Source organism: Anser brachyrhynchus, assembly GCF_964034855.1.
Source record: "Anser brachyrhynchus genome assembly, chromosome: 1".
NCBI classification, from domain to species: domain Eukaryota; kingdom Metazoa; phylum Chordata; class Aves; order Anseriformes; family Anatidae; genus Anser; species Anser brachyrhynchus.
The window spans coordinates 78295380-78310170 of NC_137694.1; the positions used below are offsets into that span (position 1 = coordinate 78295380).

At 58.8% G+C, this 14791-nt stretch overlaps 2 long non-coding RNA genes across 6 annotated transcripts in view; one reads left to right on the plus strand and one right to left on the minus strand.

Annotated features, from left to right (window-relative positions):
• LOC308187508 overlaps window positions 1–14791 on the minus strand; it is a 233129-nt gene that overhangs the window by 138755 nt on the left and 79583 nt on the right. The gene's annotated exons all lie outside the window — the stretch shown is intronic.
• LOC308187505 overlaps window positions 1–14791 on the plus strand; it is a 207379-nt gene that overhangs the window by 134551 nt on the left and 58037 nt on the right. The gene's annotated exons all lie outside the window — the stretch shown is intronic.

A 14791-nucleotide genomic window follows, 5' to 3' on the forward strand; every position in this document is an offset into this window, starting at 1 on the left:
GTGAGTCCACACAGTGCACTAGCACCACTGGGGATGCAGTGCAGTGAGTCCAGAGAGTGCACTGGCACCACAGGGGATGCAGTGCAGTGAGTCCAGAGAGTGCACTGGCACCACTGGGGATGCAGTGCAGTGAGTCCAGTGAGTGCACTGGCACCACTGCGGATGCACTGCAGTGAGTCCAGAGAGTGCACTGGCTCCACTGGGGATGCACTGCAGTGAGTCCAGAGAGTGCACTGGCACCACTGGGGATGCACTGCAGTGAGTCCAGAGAGTGTACTGGCACCACTGGGGATGCACTGAAGTGAGTCCAGAGAGTGCACCGGCACCACTGAGAATGCACTTCAGTGAGTCCAGAGAGTGCACTGGCACCACTGGGGATGCACTGCAGTGAGTCCACAGAGTGCACTAGCACTACTGGGGATGCAGTGCAGTGAGTCCAGAGAGTGCGCACTGGCACCACTGGGGATGCAGTGCAGTGACTCCAGAGAGTGCACTGGCACCACTGGGGATGCACTGCAGTGAGTCCAGTGAGTGCACTGGCATCACTGGGGATGCAGTGCAGTAAGTCCAGAGAGTGCACTGAAACCACTGGGGAAGCAGTGCAGTGAGTCCAGAGAGTGCAGTGGCACCACTGGGGATGCAGTGCAGTGAGTCCAGAGAGTGCACTGGCACCACTGGGGATGCAGTGCAGTGAGTCCAGAGAGTGCACTGGCACCACTGGGGATGCAGTTCAGTGAGTCCAGAGAGTGCACTGGCACCACTGGGGATGCAGTTTAGTGAGTCCAGAGAGTGCACTGGCACCACTGAGAATGCAGTGCTGTGACTCCAGAGAGCGCACAGGCACCACTGGGGATGCAGTGAAGTGAGTCCAGAGAGTGCACTGGCACCACTGGGGATGCACTGCAGTGAGCCCAGAGAGTGTACTGGCACCAGTGGGGATGCACTGCAGTCAGTCCAGTGAGTGCACTGGCACCACTGGGGATGCACTGCAGTGAGTCCAGAGAGTGCAGTGGCACCACTGGTGATGCAGTTTAGTGAGACCAGAGATTGCACTGGCACCACTGGGGATGCAGTGCAGTGAGTCCAGTGAGTGTACTGGCACCACTGGGGATGCACTGCAGTGAGTCCAGAGAGTGCACTGGCACCACTGGGGATGCGCTGCAGTCAGTCCAGAGAGTGCAGTGGCACCACTGGGGATGCACTGCAGTGAGTCCAGAGAGTGCACTGGCACCACTGGGGATGCACTGCAGTGAGTCCAGAGAGTGTACTGGCACCACTGGGGATGCAGTGCAGTGAGTCCAGAGAGTGCAGTGGCACCACTGGGGATGCAGTGCAGTGAGTCCAGAGAGTGCACTGGCACCACTGGGGATGCGGTGCTGGGAGTCCAGAGACTGCACTGGCACCACTGGGGATGCAGTGCAGTGAGTCCAGAGAGTGCACTGGCACCACTGGGGATGCAGTGCAGTGAGTCGAGAGATTGCACTGGCACCACTGGGGATGCAGTGCTGTGACTCCAGAGAGCGCACTGGCACCACTGGGGATGCAGTGCAGTGAGTCCAGAGAGTGCACTGGCACCACTGGGGATGCACTGCAGTGAGCCCAGAGAGTGCACTGGCACCACTGGGGATGCAGTGCAGTGAGTCCAGTGAGTGCACTGGCACCACTGGGGAAGCAGTGCAGTGAGTCCAGAGAGTGCAGTGGCACCACTGGGGATGCAGTTTAGTGAGTCCAGAGAGTGCACTGGCACCACTGGGGATGCAGTGCAGTGAGTCCAGAGAGTGTACTGGCACCACTGGGGATGCACTGCAGTGAGTCCAGAGAGTGCACTGGCACCACTGAGAATGCACTTCAATGAGTCCAGAGAGTGCACTGGCACCACTGGGGATGCACTGCAGTGAGTCCAGAGAGTGCAGTAGCACCGATGGGGATGCACTGCAGTGAGTGCAGAGAGTGTACTGGCACCACTGGGGATGCACTGAAGTGAGTCCAGAGAGTGCACGGTCACCACTGGGGATGCAGTACAGTGAGTCCAGAGAGTGCACTGGCACCAGTGGGGATGCACTGCAGTTACTCCAGAGAGTGCACTGGCACCACTGGGGATGCAGTGCAGTGAGTCCAGAGAGTGCACTGGCACCAGTGGGGATGCACTGCAGTGAGTCCAGAGAGTGCACTGGCACCACTGGGGATGCACTGCAGTGAGTCCAGAGAGTGCACTGTCACCACTGGGGATGCAGTACAGTGAGTCCAGAGAGTGCACTGGCACCACTGGGGATGCAGTGCAGTGAGTCCAGAGAGTGCACTGGCACCACTGGGGATGCAGTGCAGTGAATCCAGTGAGTGCACTGGCACCACTGGGGATGCAATGCAGTGAGTCCAGAGAGTGCACTGGCACTACTGGGGGTGCAGTGCAGTGAGTCCAGAGAGTGCACTGGCACCACTGGGGATGCACTGCAGTGAGTCCAGAGAGTGCACTGTCACTACTGGGGATGCAGTGCAGTGAGTCCAGAGAGTGCACTGGCATCACTGGGGATGCAGTGCAGTGAGTCCTGAGAGTGCACTGGCACCACTGGGGATGCACTGCAGTGAGTCCAGAGATTGCACTGGCACCACTGGGGATGCAGTACAGTGAGTCCACACAGTGCACTAGCACCACTGGGGATGCAGTGCAGTGAGTCCAGAGAGTGCACTGGCACCACTGGGGATGCGGTGCAGTGAGTCCAGAGAGTGCACTGGCACCACTGGTGATGCACTGCTGTGAGTCCAGAGAGTGGTCTTGCACCACAGGGGATGCAGTGCAGTGACTCAAGAGAGTGCACTGGCAGCACTGGGGATGCAGTACAGTGAGTCCACACAGTGCACTAGCACCACTGGGGATGCAGTGCAGTGAGTCCAGAGAGTGCACTGGCACCACTGGATATGCAGTGCAGTGTGTCCAGAGAGTGCAATGGCACCACTGCGGATGCAGGGCAGTGAGTCCAGAGAGTGCACTGGCTCCACTGGGGATGCAGTGCAGTGAGTCCAGAGAGTGCACTGGCACCACTGGGGATGCAGTGCAGTGAGTCCAATGAGTGTACTGGCACCACTGGGGATGCACTGCTGTGAGTCCAGAGAGCGCACTGGCACCACTGAGAATGCACTTCAGTGAGTCCAGAGAGTGCACTGGCACCACTGGGGATGCAGTGCAGTGAGTCCAGAGAGTGCACTAGCACCACTGGGGATGCAGTGCAGTGAGTCCAGAGAGTGCACTGGCAGCACTGGGGATGCAGTGCAGTGAGTCCAGAGAGTGCACTGGCACCACTGGGGATGCAGTTCAGTGAGTCCAGAGAGTGCACTGGCACCACTGGGGATGCAGTGCAGTGAGTCGAGAGATTGCACTGGCACCACTGGGGATGCACTGCAGTGAGCCCAGAGAGTGCACTGGCACCACTGGGGATGCAGTGCAGTGAGTCCAGTGAGTGCACTGGCACCACTGGGGAAGCAGTGCAGTGAGTCCAGAGAGTGCAGTGGCACCACTGGGGATGCAGTTTAGTGAGTCCAATGAGTGCACTGGCACCACTGGGGATGCAGTGCAGTGAGTCCAGTGAGTGTACTGGCACCACTGGGGATGCAGTGCAGTGAGTCCAGAGAGTGCACTGGCACCACTGAGAATGCACTTCAATGAGTCCAGAGAGTGCACTGGCACCACTGGGGATGCACTGCAGTGAGTCCACAGAGTGCACTAGCACTACTGGGGATGCAGTGCAGTGAGTCCAGAGAGTGCGCACTGGCACCACTGGGGATGCAGTGCAGTGACTCCAGAGAGTGCACTGGCACCACTGGGGATGCACTGCAGTGAGTCCAGTGAGTGCACTGGCATCACTGGGGATGCAGTGCAGTAAGTCCAGAGAGTGCACTGAAACCACTGGGGAAGCAGTGCAGTGAGTCCAGAGAGTGCAGTGGCACCACTGGGGATGCAGTGCAGTGAGTCCAGAGAGTGCACTGGCACCACTGGGGATGCAGTGCAGTGAGTCCAGAGAGTGCACTGGCACCACTGGGGATGCAGTTCAGTGAGTCCAGAGAGTGCACTGGCACCACTGGGGATGCAGTTTAGTGAGTCCAGAGAGTGCACTGGCACCACTGAGAATGCAGTGCTGTGACTCCAGAGAGCGCACAGGCACCACTGGGGATGCAGTGAAGTGAGTCCAGAGAGTGCACTGGCACCACTGGGGATGCACTGCAGTGAGCCCAGAGAGTGTACTGGCACCAGTGGGGATGCACTGCAGTCAGTCCAGTGAGTGCACTGGCACCACTGGGGATGCACTGCAGTGAGTCCAGAGAGTGCAGTGGCACCACTGGTGATGCAGTTTAGTGAGACCAGAGATTGCACTGGCACCACTGGGGATGCAGTGCAGTGAGTCCAGTGAGTGTACTGGCACCACTGGGGATGCACTGCAGTGAGTCCAGAGAGTGCACTGGCACCACTGGGGATGCGCTGCAGTCAGTCCAGAGAGTGCAGTGGCACCACTGGGGATGCACTGCAGTGAGTCCAGAGAGTGCACTGGCACCACTGGGGATGCACTGCAGTGAGTCCAGAGAGTGTACTGGCACCACTGGGGATGCAGTGCAGTGAGTCCAGAGAGTGCAGTGGCACCACTGGGGATGCAGTGCAGTGAGTCCAGAGAGTGCACTGGCACCACTGGGGATGCGGTGCTGGGAGTCCAGAGAGTGCTTTGGCACCAGTGGGGATGCAGTGCAGTTACTCCAGAGACTGCACTGGCACCACTGGGGATGCAGTGCAGTGAGTCCAGAGAGTGCACTGGCACCACTGGGGATGCAGTGCAGTGAGTCGAGAGATTGCACTGGCACCACTGGGGATGCAGTGCTGTGACTCCAGAGAGCGCACTGGCACCACTGGGGATGCAGTGCAGTGAGTCCAGAGAGTGCACTGGCACCACTGGGGATGCACTGCAGTGAGCCCAGAGAGTGCACTGGCACCACTGGGGATGCAGTGCAGTGAGTCCAGTGAGTGCACTGGCACCACTGGGGAAGCAGTGCAGTGAGTCCAGAGAGTGCAGTGGCACCACTGGGGATGCAGTTTAGTGAGTCCAGAGAGTGCACTGGCACCACTGGGGATGCAGTGCAGTGAGTCCAGAGAGTGTACTGGCACCACTGGGGATGCACTGCAGTGAGTCCAGAGAGTGCACTGGCACCACTGAGAATGCACTTCAATGAGTCCAGAGAGTGCACTGGCACCACTGGGGATGCACTGCAGTGAGTCCAGAGAGTGCAGTAGCACCGATGGGGATGCACTGCAGTGAGTGCAGAGAGTGTACTGGCACCACTGGGGATGCACTGAAGTGAGTCCAGAGAGTGCACGGTCACCACTGGGGATGCAGTACAGTGAGTCCAGAGAGTGCACTGGCACCAGTGGGGATGCACTGCAGTTACTCCAGAGAGTGCACTGGCACCACTGGGGATGCAGTGCAGTGAGTCCAGAGAGTGCACTGGCACCAGTGGGGATGCACTGCAGTGAGTCCAGAGAGTGCACTGGCACCACTGGGGATGCACTGCAGTGAGTCCAGAGAGTGCACTGTCACCACTGGGGATGCAGTACAGTGAGTCCAGAGAGTGCACTGGCACCACTGGGGATGCAGTGCAGTGAATCCAGTGAGTGCACTGGCACCACTGGGGATGCAATGCAGTGAGTCCAGAGAGTGCACTGGCACTACTGGGGGTGCAGTGCAGTGAGTCCAGAGAGTGCACTGGCACCACTGGGGATGCACTGCAGTGAGTCCAGAGAGTGCACTGTCACTACTGGGGATGCAGTGCAGTGAGTCCAGAGAGTGCACTGGCATCACTGGGGATGCAGTGCAGTGAGTCCTGAGAGTGCACTGGCACCACTGGGGATGCACTGCAGTGAGTCCAGAGATTGCACTGGCACCACTGGGGATGCAGTACAGTGAGTCCACACAGTGCACTAGCACCACTGGGGATGCAGTGCAGTGAGTCCAGAGAGTGCACTGGCACCACTGGGGATGCGGTGCAGTGAGTCCAGAGAGTGCACTGGCACCACTGGTGATGCACTGCTGTGAGTCCAGAGAGTGGTCTTGCACCACAGGGGATGCAGTGCAGTGACTCAAGAGAGTGCACTGGCAGCACTGGGGATGCAGTACAGTGAGTCCACACAGTGCACTAGCACCACTGGGGATGCAGTGCAGTGAGTCCAGAGAGTGCACTGGCACCACTGGATATGCAGTGCAGTGTGTCCAGAGAGTGCAATGGCACCACTGCGGATGCAGGGCAGTGAGTCCAGAGAGTGCACTGGCTCCACTGGGGATGCAGTGCAGTGAGTCCAGAGAGTGCACTGGCACCACTGGGGATGCAGTGCAGTGAGTCCAATGAGTGTACTGGCACCACTGGGGATGCACTGCTGTGAGTCCAGAGAGCGCACTGGCACCACTGAGAATGCACTTCAGTGAGTCCAGAGAGTGCACTGGCACCACTGGGGATGCAGTGCAGTGAGTCCAGAGAGTGCACTAGCACCACTGGGGATGCAGTGCAGTGAGTCCAGAGAGTGCACTGGCAGCACTGGGGATGCAGTGCAGTGAGTCCAGAGAGTGCACTGGCACCACTGGGGATGCAGTTCAGTGAGTCCAGAGAGTGCACTGGCACCACTGGGGATGCAGTGCAGTGAGTCGAGAGATTGCACTGGCACCACTGGGGATGCACTGCAGTGAGCCCAGAGAGTGCACTGGCACCACTGGGGATGCAGTGCAGTGAGTCCAGTGAGTGCACTGGCACCACTGGGGAAGCAGTGCAGTGAGTCCAGAGAGTGCAGTGGCACCACTGGGGATGCAGTTTAGTGAGTCCAATGAGTGCACTGGCACCACTGGGGATGCAGTGCAGTGAGTCCAGTGAGTGTACTGGCACCACTGGGGATGCAGTGCAGTGAGTCCAGAGAGTGCACTGGCACCACTGAGAATGCACTTCAATGAGTCCAGAGAGTGCACTGGCACCACTGGGGATGCACTGCAGTGAGTCCAGAGAGTGCAGTGGCACCACTGGGGATGCACTGCAGTGAGTCCAGAGAGTGTACTGGCACCACTGGGGATGCACTGAAGTGAGTCCAGAGAGTGCACTGTCACCACTGGGGATGCACTGCAGTGAGTCCAGAGAGTGCACTGGCACCACTGGGGATGCAGTGCAGTTACTCCAGAGAGTGCACTGGCACCACTGGGGATGCAGTGCAGTGAGTCCAGAGAGTGCACTGGCACAGTGGGGATGCACTGCAGTGAGTCCAGAGAGTGCACTGTCACCACTGGGGATGCACTGCAGTGAGTCCAGAGAGTGCACTGTCACCACTGGGGATGCAGTACAGTGAGTCCAGAGAGTGCACTGGCACCACTGGGGATGCAGTGCAGTGAGTCCAGAGAGTGCACTGGCACCACTGGGGATGCAGTGCAGTGAATCCAGTGAGTGCACTGGCACCACTGGGGATGCAGTGCAGTGAGTCCAGAGAGTGCACTGGCACTACTGGGGATGCAGTGCAGTGAGTCCAGAGAGTGCACTGGCACCACTGGGGATGCACTGCAGTGAGTCCAGAGAGTGCACTGTCACTACTGGGGATGCAGTGCAGTGAGTCCAGAGAGTGCACTGGCACCACTGGGGATGCAGTGCAGTGAGTCCTGAGAGTGCACTGGCACCACTGGGGATGCACTGCAGTGAGTCCAGAGATTGCACTGGCACCACTGGGGATGCAGTACAGTGAGTCCACACAGTGCACTAGCACCACTGGGGATGCAGTGCAGTGAGTCCAGAGAGTGCACTGGCACCACTGGGGATGCAGTGCAGTGAGTCCAGAGAGTGCACTGGCACCACTGGTGATGCACTGCTGTGAGTCCAGAGAGTGGTCTTGCACCACAGGGGATGCAGTGCAGTGACTCAAGAGAGTGCACTGGCAGCACTGGGGATGCAGTGCAGTGAGTCCAGAGAGTGCACTGGCACCACTGGATATGCAGTGCAGTGTGTCCAGAGAGTGCAATGGCACCACTGCGGATGCAGGGCAGTGAGTCCAGAGAGTGCACTGGCTCCACTGGGGATGCACTGCAGTGAGTCCAGAGAGTGCACTGGCACCACTGGGGATGCACTGCAGTGAGTCCAGAGAGTGTACTGGCACCACTGGGGATGCACTGAAGTGAGTCCAGAGAGCGCACTGGCACCACTGAGAATGCACTTCAGTGAGTCCAGAGAGTGCACTGGCACCACAGGGGATGCAGTGCAGTGAGTCCAGAGAGTGCACTAGCACCACTGGGGATGCAGTGCAGTGAGTCCAGAGAGTGCACTGGCAGCACTGGGGATGCAGTGCAGTGAGTCCAGAGAGTGCACTGGCACCACTGGGGATGCAGTTCAGTGAGTCCAGAGAGTGCCCTGGCACCACTGGGGATGCAGTGCAGTGAGTCCAGAGAGGGCACTGGCACCACTGAGAATGCAGTGCTGTGACTCCAGAGAGCGCACAAGCACCACTGGGGATGCAGTGCAGTGAGTCCAGAGAGTGCACTGGCACCACTGGGGATGCACTGCAGTGAGCCCAGAGAGTGCACTGGCACCAGTGGGGATGCACTGCAGTCAGTCCAGTGAGTGCACTGGCACCACTGGGGAAGCAGTGCAGTGAGTCCAGAGAGTGCAGTGGCACCACTGGTGATGCAGTTTAGTGAGTCCAGATAGTGCACTGGCACCACTGGGGATGCAGTGCAGTGAGTCCACTGAGTGTACTGGCACCACTGGGGATTCACTGCAGTGAGTCCAGAGAGTGCACTGGCACCACTGGGGATGCACTGCAGTGAGTCCAGAGAGTGCAGTGGCACCACTGGGGATGCACTGCAGTGAGTCCAGAGAGTGCACTGGCACCACTGGGGATGCAGTGCAGTGAGTCCAGAGAGTGCGCTGGCACCACTGGGGATGCAGTGCAGTGAGTCCAGAGAGTGCACTGGCACCACTGGGGATGCAGTGCAGTGAGTCCAGAGAGTGCAATGGCACCACTGCGGATGCACTGCAGTGAGTCCAGAGAGTGCACTGGCTCCACTGGGGATGCACTGCAGTGAGTCCAGAGAGTGCACTGGCACCACTGGGGATGCACTGCAGTGAGTCCAGAGAGTGTACTGGCACCACTGGGGATGCACTGAAGTGAGTCCAGAGAGTGCACTGGCACCACTGAGAATGCACTTCAGTGAGTCCAGAGAGTGCACTGGCACCACTGGGGATGCACTGCAGTGAGCCCAGAGAGTGCACTGGCACCAGTGGGGATGCACTGCTTGAGTCCAGTGAGTGCACTGGCACCACTGGGGAAGCAGTGCAGTGAGTCCAGAGAGTGCAGTGGCACCACTGGGGATGCAGTTTAGTGAGTCCAGAGAGTGCACTGGCACCACTGGGGATGCAGGGCAGTGAGTCCAGTGAGTGCACTGGCACCACTGGGGATGCACTGCAGTGAGTCCAGAGAGTGCAGTGGCACCACTGGGGATGCACTGCAGTGAGTCCAGAGAGTGCTTTGGCACCAGTGGGGATGCACTGCAGTTACTCCAGAGACTGCACTGGCACCACTGGGGATGCAGTGCAGTGAGTCCAGAGAGTGCACTGGCACTACTGGGGATGCAGTGCAGTGAGTCCAGAGAGTGCACTGGCACCACTGGGGATGCACTGCAGTGAGTCCAGAGAGTGCACTGTCACTACTGGGGATGCAGTGCAGTGAGTCCAGAGAGTGCACTGGCACCACTGGGGATGCAGTGCAGTGAGTCCAGAGAGTGCACTGGCACCACTGGGGATGCACTGCAGTGAGTCCAGAGATTGCACTGGCACCACTGGTGATGCAGTACAGTGAGTCCACACAGTGCACTAGCACCACTGGGGATGCAGTGCAGTGAGTCCAGAGAGTGCACTGGCACCACTGGGGATGCAGTGCAGTGAGTCCAGAGAGTGCACTGGCACCACTGGTGATGCACTGCTGTGAATCCAGAGAGTGCTCTTGCACCACAGGGGATGCAGTGCAGTGACTCAAGAGAGTGCACTGGCAGCACTGGGGATGCAGTGCAGTGAGTCCAGAGAGTGCACTGGCTCCACTGGGGATGCACTGCAGTGAGTCCAGAGAGTGCACTGGCACCACTGGGGATGCACTGCAGTGAGTCCAGAGAGTGTACTGGCACCACTGGGGATGCACTGAAGTGAGTCCAGAGAGCGCACTGGCACCACTGAGAATGCACTTCAGTGAGTCCAGAGAGTGCACTGGCACCACTGGGGATGCAGTGCAGTGAGTCCAGAGAGTGCAGTGTCACCACTGGGGATGCAGTGCAGTGAGTCCAGAGAGTGCACTGGCAGCACTGGGGATGCAGTGCAGTGAGTCCAGAGAGTGCACTGGCACCACTGGGGATGCAGTTCAGTGAGTCCAGAGAGTGCACTGGCACCACTGGGGATGCAGTGCAGTGAGTCGAGAGATTGCACTGGCACCACTCGGGATGCACTGCAGTGAGCCCAGAGAGTGCACTGGCACCACTGGGGATGCAGTGCAGTGAGTCCAGTGAGTGCACTGGCACCACTGGGGAAGCAGTGCAGTGAGTCCAGAGAGTGCAGTGGCACCACTGGGGATGCAGTTTAGTGAGTCCAGAGAGTGCACTGGCACCACTGGGGATGCAGTGCAGTGAGTCCAGTGAGTGTACTGGCACCACTGGGGATGCACTGCAGTGAGTCCAGAGAGTGCACTGGCACCACTGAGAATGCACTTCAATGAGTCAAGAGAGTGCACTGGCACCACTGGGGATGCACTGCAGTGAGTCCAGAGAGTGCACTGGCACCACTGGGGATGCACTGCAGTGAGTCCAGAGATTGTACTGGCACCACTGGTGATGCAGTACAGTGAGTCCACACAGTGCACTAGCACCACTGGGGATGCACTGCAGTGAGTCCAGAGAGTGCACTGTCACTACTGGGGATGCAGTGCAGTGAGTCCAGAGAGTGCACTGGCACCACTGGGGATGCAGTGCAGTGAGTCCTGAGAGTGCACTGGCACCACTGGGGATGCACTGCAGTGAGTCCAGAGATTGCACTGGCACCACTGGGGATGCAGTACAGTGAGTCCACACAGTGCACTAGCTCCACTGGGGATGCAGTGCAGTGAGTCCAGAGAGTGCACTGGCACCACTGGGGATGCAGTGCAGTGAGTCCAGAGAGTGCACTGGCACCACTGGTGATGCACTGCTGTGAGTCCAGAGAGTGGTCTGGCACCACAGGGGATGCAGTGCAGTGACTCAAGAGAGTGCACTGGCAGCACTGGGGATGCAGTGCAGTGAGTCCAGAGAGTGCACTGGCACCACTGGATATGCAGTGCAGTGTGTCCAGAGAGTGCAATGGCACCACTGCGGATGCAGGGCAGTGAGTCCAGAGAGTGCACTGGCTCCACTGGGGATGCACTGCAGTGAGTCCAGAGAGTGCACTGGCACCACTGGGGATGCACTGCAGTGAGTCCAGAGAGTGTACTGGCACCACTGGGGATGCACTGAAGTGAGTCCAGAGAGCGCACTGGCACCACTGAGAATGCACTTCAGTGAGTCCAGAGAGTGCACTGGCACCACTGGGGATGCAGTGCAGTGAGTCCAGAGAGTGCACTAGCACCACTGGGGATGCAGTGCAGTGAGTCCAGAGAGTGCACTGGCAGCACTGGGGATGCAGTGCAGTGAGTCCAGAGAGTGCACTGGCACCACTGGGGATGCAGTTCAGTGAGTCCAGAGAGTGCACTGGCACCACTGGGGATGCAGTGCAGTGAGTCGAGAGATTGCACTGGCACCACTCGGGATGCAGTGCAGTGAGTTCAGAGAGTGCACTGGCACCACTGGGGATGCAGTGCAGTGAGTCCAGTGAGTGCACTGGCACCACTGGGGAAGCAGTGCAGTGAGTCCAGAGAGTGCAGTGGCACCACTGGGGATGCAGTTTAGTGAGTCCAGAGAGTGCACTGGCACCACTGGGGATGCAGTGCAGTGAGTCCAGTGAGTGTACTGGCACCACTGGGGATGCACTGCAGTGAGTCCAGAGAGTGCACTGGCACCACTGAGAATGCACTTCAATGAGTCAAGAGAGTGCACTGGCACCACTGGGGATGCACTGCAGTGAGTCCAGAGAGTGCACTGGCACCACTGGGGATGCACTGCAGTGAGTCCAGAGAGTGTACTGGCACCACTGGGGATGCACTGAAGTGAGTCCAGAGAGTGCACTGTCACCACTGGGGATGCAGTACAGTGAGTCCAGAGAGTGCACTGGCACCAGTGGGGATGCACTGCAGTTACTCCAGAGAGTGCACTGGCACCACTGGGGATGCAGTGCAGTGAGTCCAGAGAGTGCACTGGCACCAGTGGGGATGCACTGCAGTGAGTCCAGAGAGTGCACTGGCACCACTGGGGATGCAGTGCAGTGAGTCCAGAGAGTGCACTGGCACCACTGGGGATGCAGTACAGTGAGTCCAGAGAGTGCACTGGCACCACTGGGGATGCAGTGCAGTGAGTCCAGAGAGTGCACTGGCACCACTGGGGATGCAGTGCAGTGAATCCAGTGAGTGCACTGGCACCACTGGGGATGCAGTGCAGTGAGTCCAGAGAGTGCACTGGCACTACTGGGGGTGCAGTGCAGTGAGTCCAGAGAGTGCACTGGCACCACTGGGGATGCACTGCAGTGAGTCCAGAGAGTGCACTGTCACTACTGGGGATGCAGTGCAGTGAGTCCAGAGAGTGCACTGGCACCACTGGGGATGCAGTGCAGTGAGTCCTGAGAGTGCACTGGCACCACTGGGGATGCACTGCAGTGAGTCCAGAGATTGCACTGGCACCACTGGGGATGCAGTACAGTGAGTCCACACAGTGCACTAGCACCACTGGGGATGCAGTGCAGTGAGTCCACAGAGTGCACTGGCACCACTGGGGATGCAGTGCAGTGAGTCCAGAGAGTGCACTGGCACCACTGGTGATGCACTGCTGTGAGTCCAGAGAGTGGTCTTGCACCACAGGGGATGCAGTGCAGTGACTCAAGAGAGTGCACTGGCAGCACTGGGGATGCAGTGCAGTGAGTCCAGAGAGTGCACTGGCACCACTGGATATGCAGTGCAGTGTGTCCAGAGAGTGCAATGGCACCACTGCGGATGCAGGGCAGTGAGTCCAGAGAGGGCACTGGCACCACTGAGAATGCAGTGCTGTGACTCCAGAGAGCGCACAAGCACCACTGGGGATGCAGTGCAGTGAGTCCAGAGAGTGCACTGGCACCACTGGGGATGCACTGCAGTGAGCCCAGAGAGTGCACTGGCACCAGTGGGGATGCACTGCAGTCAGTCCAGTGAGTGCACTGGCACCACTGGGGAAGCAGTGCAGTGAGTCCAGAGAGTGCAGTGGCACCACTGGTGATGCAGTTTAGTGAGTCCAGATAGTGCACTGGCACCACTGGGGATGCAGTGCAGTGAGTCCACAGAGTGTACTGGCACCACTGGGGATTCACTGCAGTGAGTCCAGAGAGTGCACTGGCACCACTGGGGATGCACTGCAGTGAGTCCAGAGAGTGCAGTGGCACCACTGGGGATGCATTGCAGTGAGTCCAGAGAGTGCACTGGCACCACTGGGGATGCACTGCAGTGAGTCCAGAGAGTGTACTGGCACCACTGGGGATGCACTGAAGTGAGTCCAGAGAGTGCACTGGCACCACTGAGAATGCTCTTCAGTGAGTCCAGAGAGTGCACTGGCACCACTGGGGATGCACTGCAGTGAGCCCAGAGAGTGCACTGGCACCAGTGGGGATGCACTGCAGTGAGTCCAGTGAGTGCACTGGCACCACTGGGGAAGCAGTGCAGTGAGTCCAGAGAGTGCACTGGCAACACTGGGGATGCAGTTTAGTGAGTCCAGAGAGTGCACTGGCACCACTGGGGATGCAGTGCAGTGAGTCCAGTGAGTGCACTGGCACCACTGGGGATGCACTGCAGTGAGTCCAGAGAGTGCAGTGGCACCACTGGGGATGCACTGCAGTGAGTCCAGAGAGTGCTTTGGCACCAGTGGGGATGCACTGCAGTTACTCCAGAGACTGCACTGGCACCACTGGGGATGCAGTGCAGTGAGTCCAGAGACTGCACTGGCACTACTGGGGATGCAGTGCAGTGAGTCCAGAGAGTGCACTGGCACCACTGGGGATGCACTGCAGTGAGTCCAGAGAGTGCACTGTCACTACTGGGGATGCAGTGCAGTGAGTCCAGAGAGTGCACTGGCACCACTGGGGATGCAGTGCAGTGAGTCCAGAGAGTGCACTGGCACCACTGGGGATGCAGTGCAGTGAGTCCAGAGATTGCACTGGCACCACTGGGGATGCAGTACAGTGAGTCCACACAGTGCACTAGCACCACTGGGGATGCAGTGCAGTGAGTCCAGAGAGTGCACTGGCACCACTGGGGATGCAGTGCAGTGAGTCCAGAGAGTGCACTGGCACCACTGGGGATGCACTGCTGTGAATCCAGAGAGTGCTCTTGCACCACAGGGGATGCAGTGCAGTGACTCAAGAGAGTGCACTGGCAGCACTGGGGATGCAGTGCAGTGAGTCCAGAGAGTGCACTGGCACCAGAGGGGATGCAGTGCAGTGTGTCCAGAGAGTGCAATGGCACCACTGCGGATGCACTGCAGTGAGTCCAGAGAGTGCACTGGCTCCACTGGGGATGCACTGCAGTGAGTCCAGAGAGTGCACTGGCACCACTGGGGATGCACTGCAGTGAGTCCAGAGAGTGTACTGGCACCACTGGGGATGCACT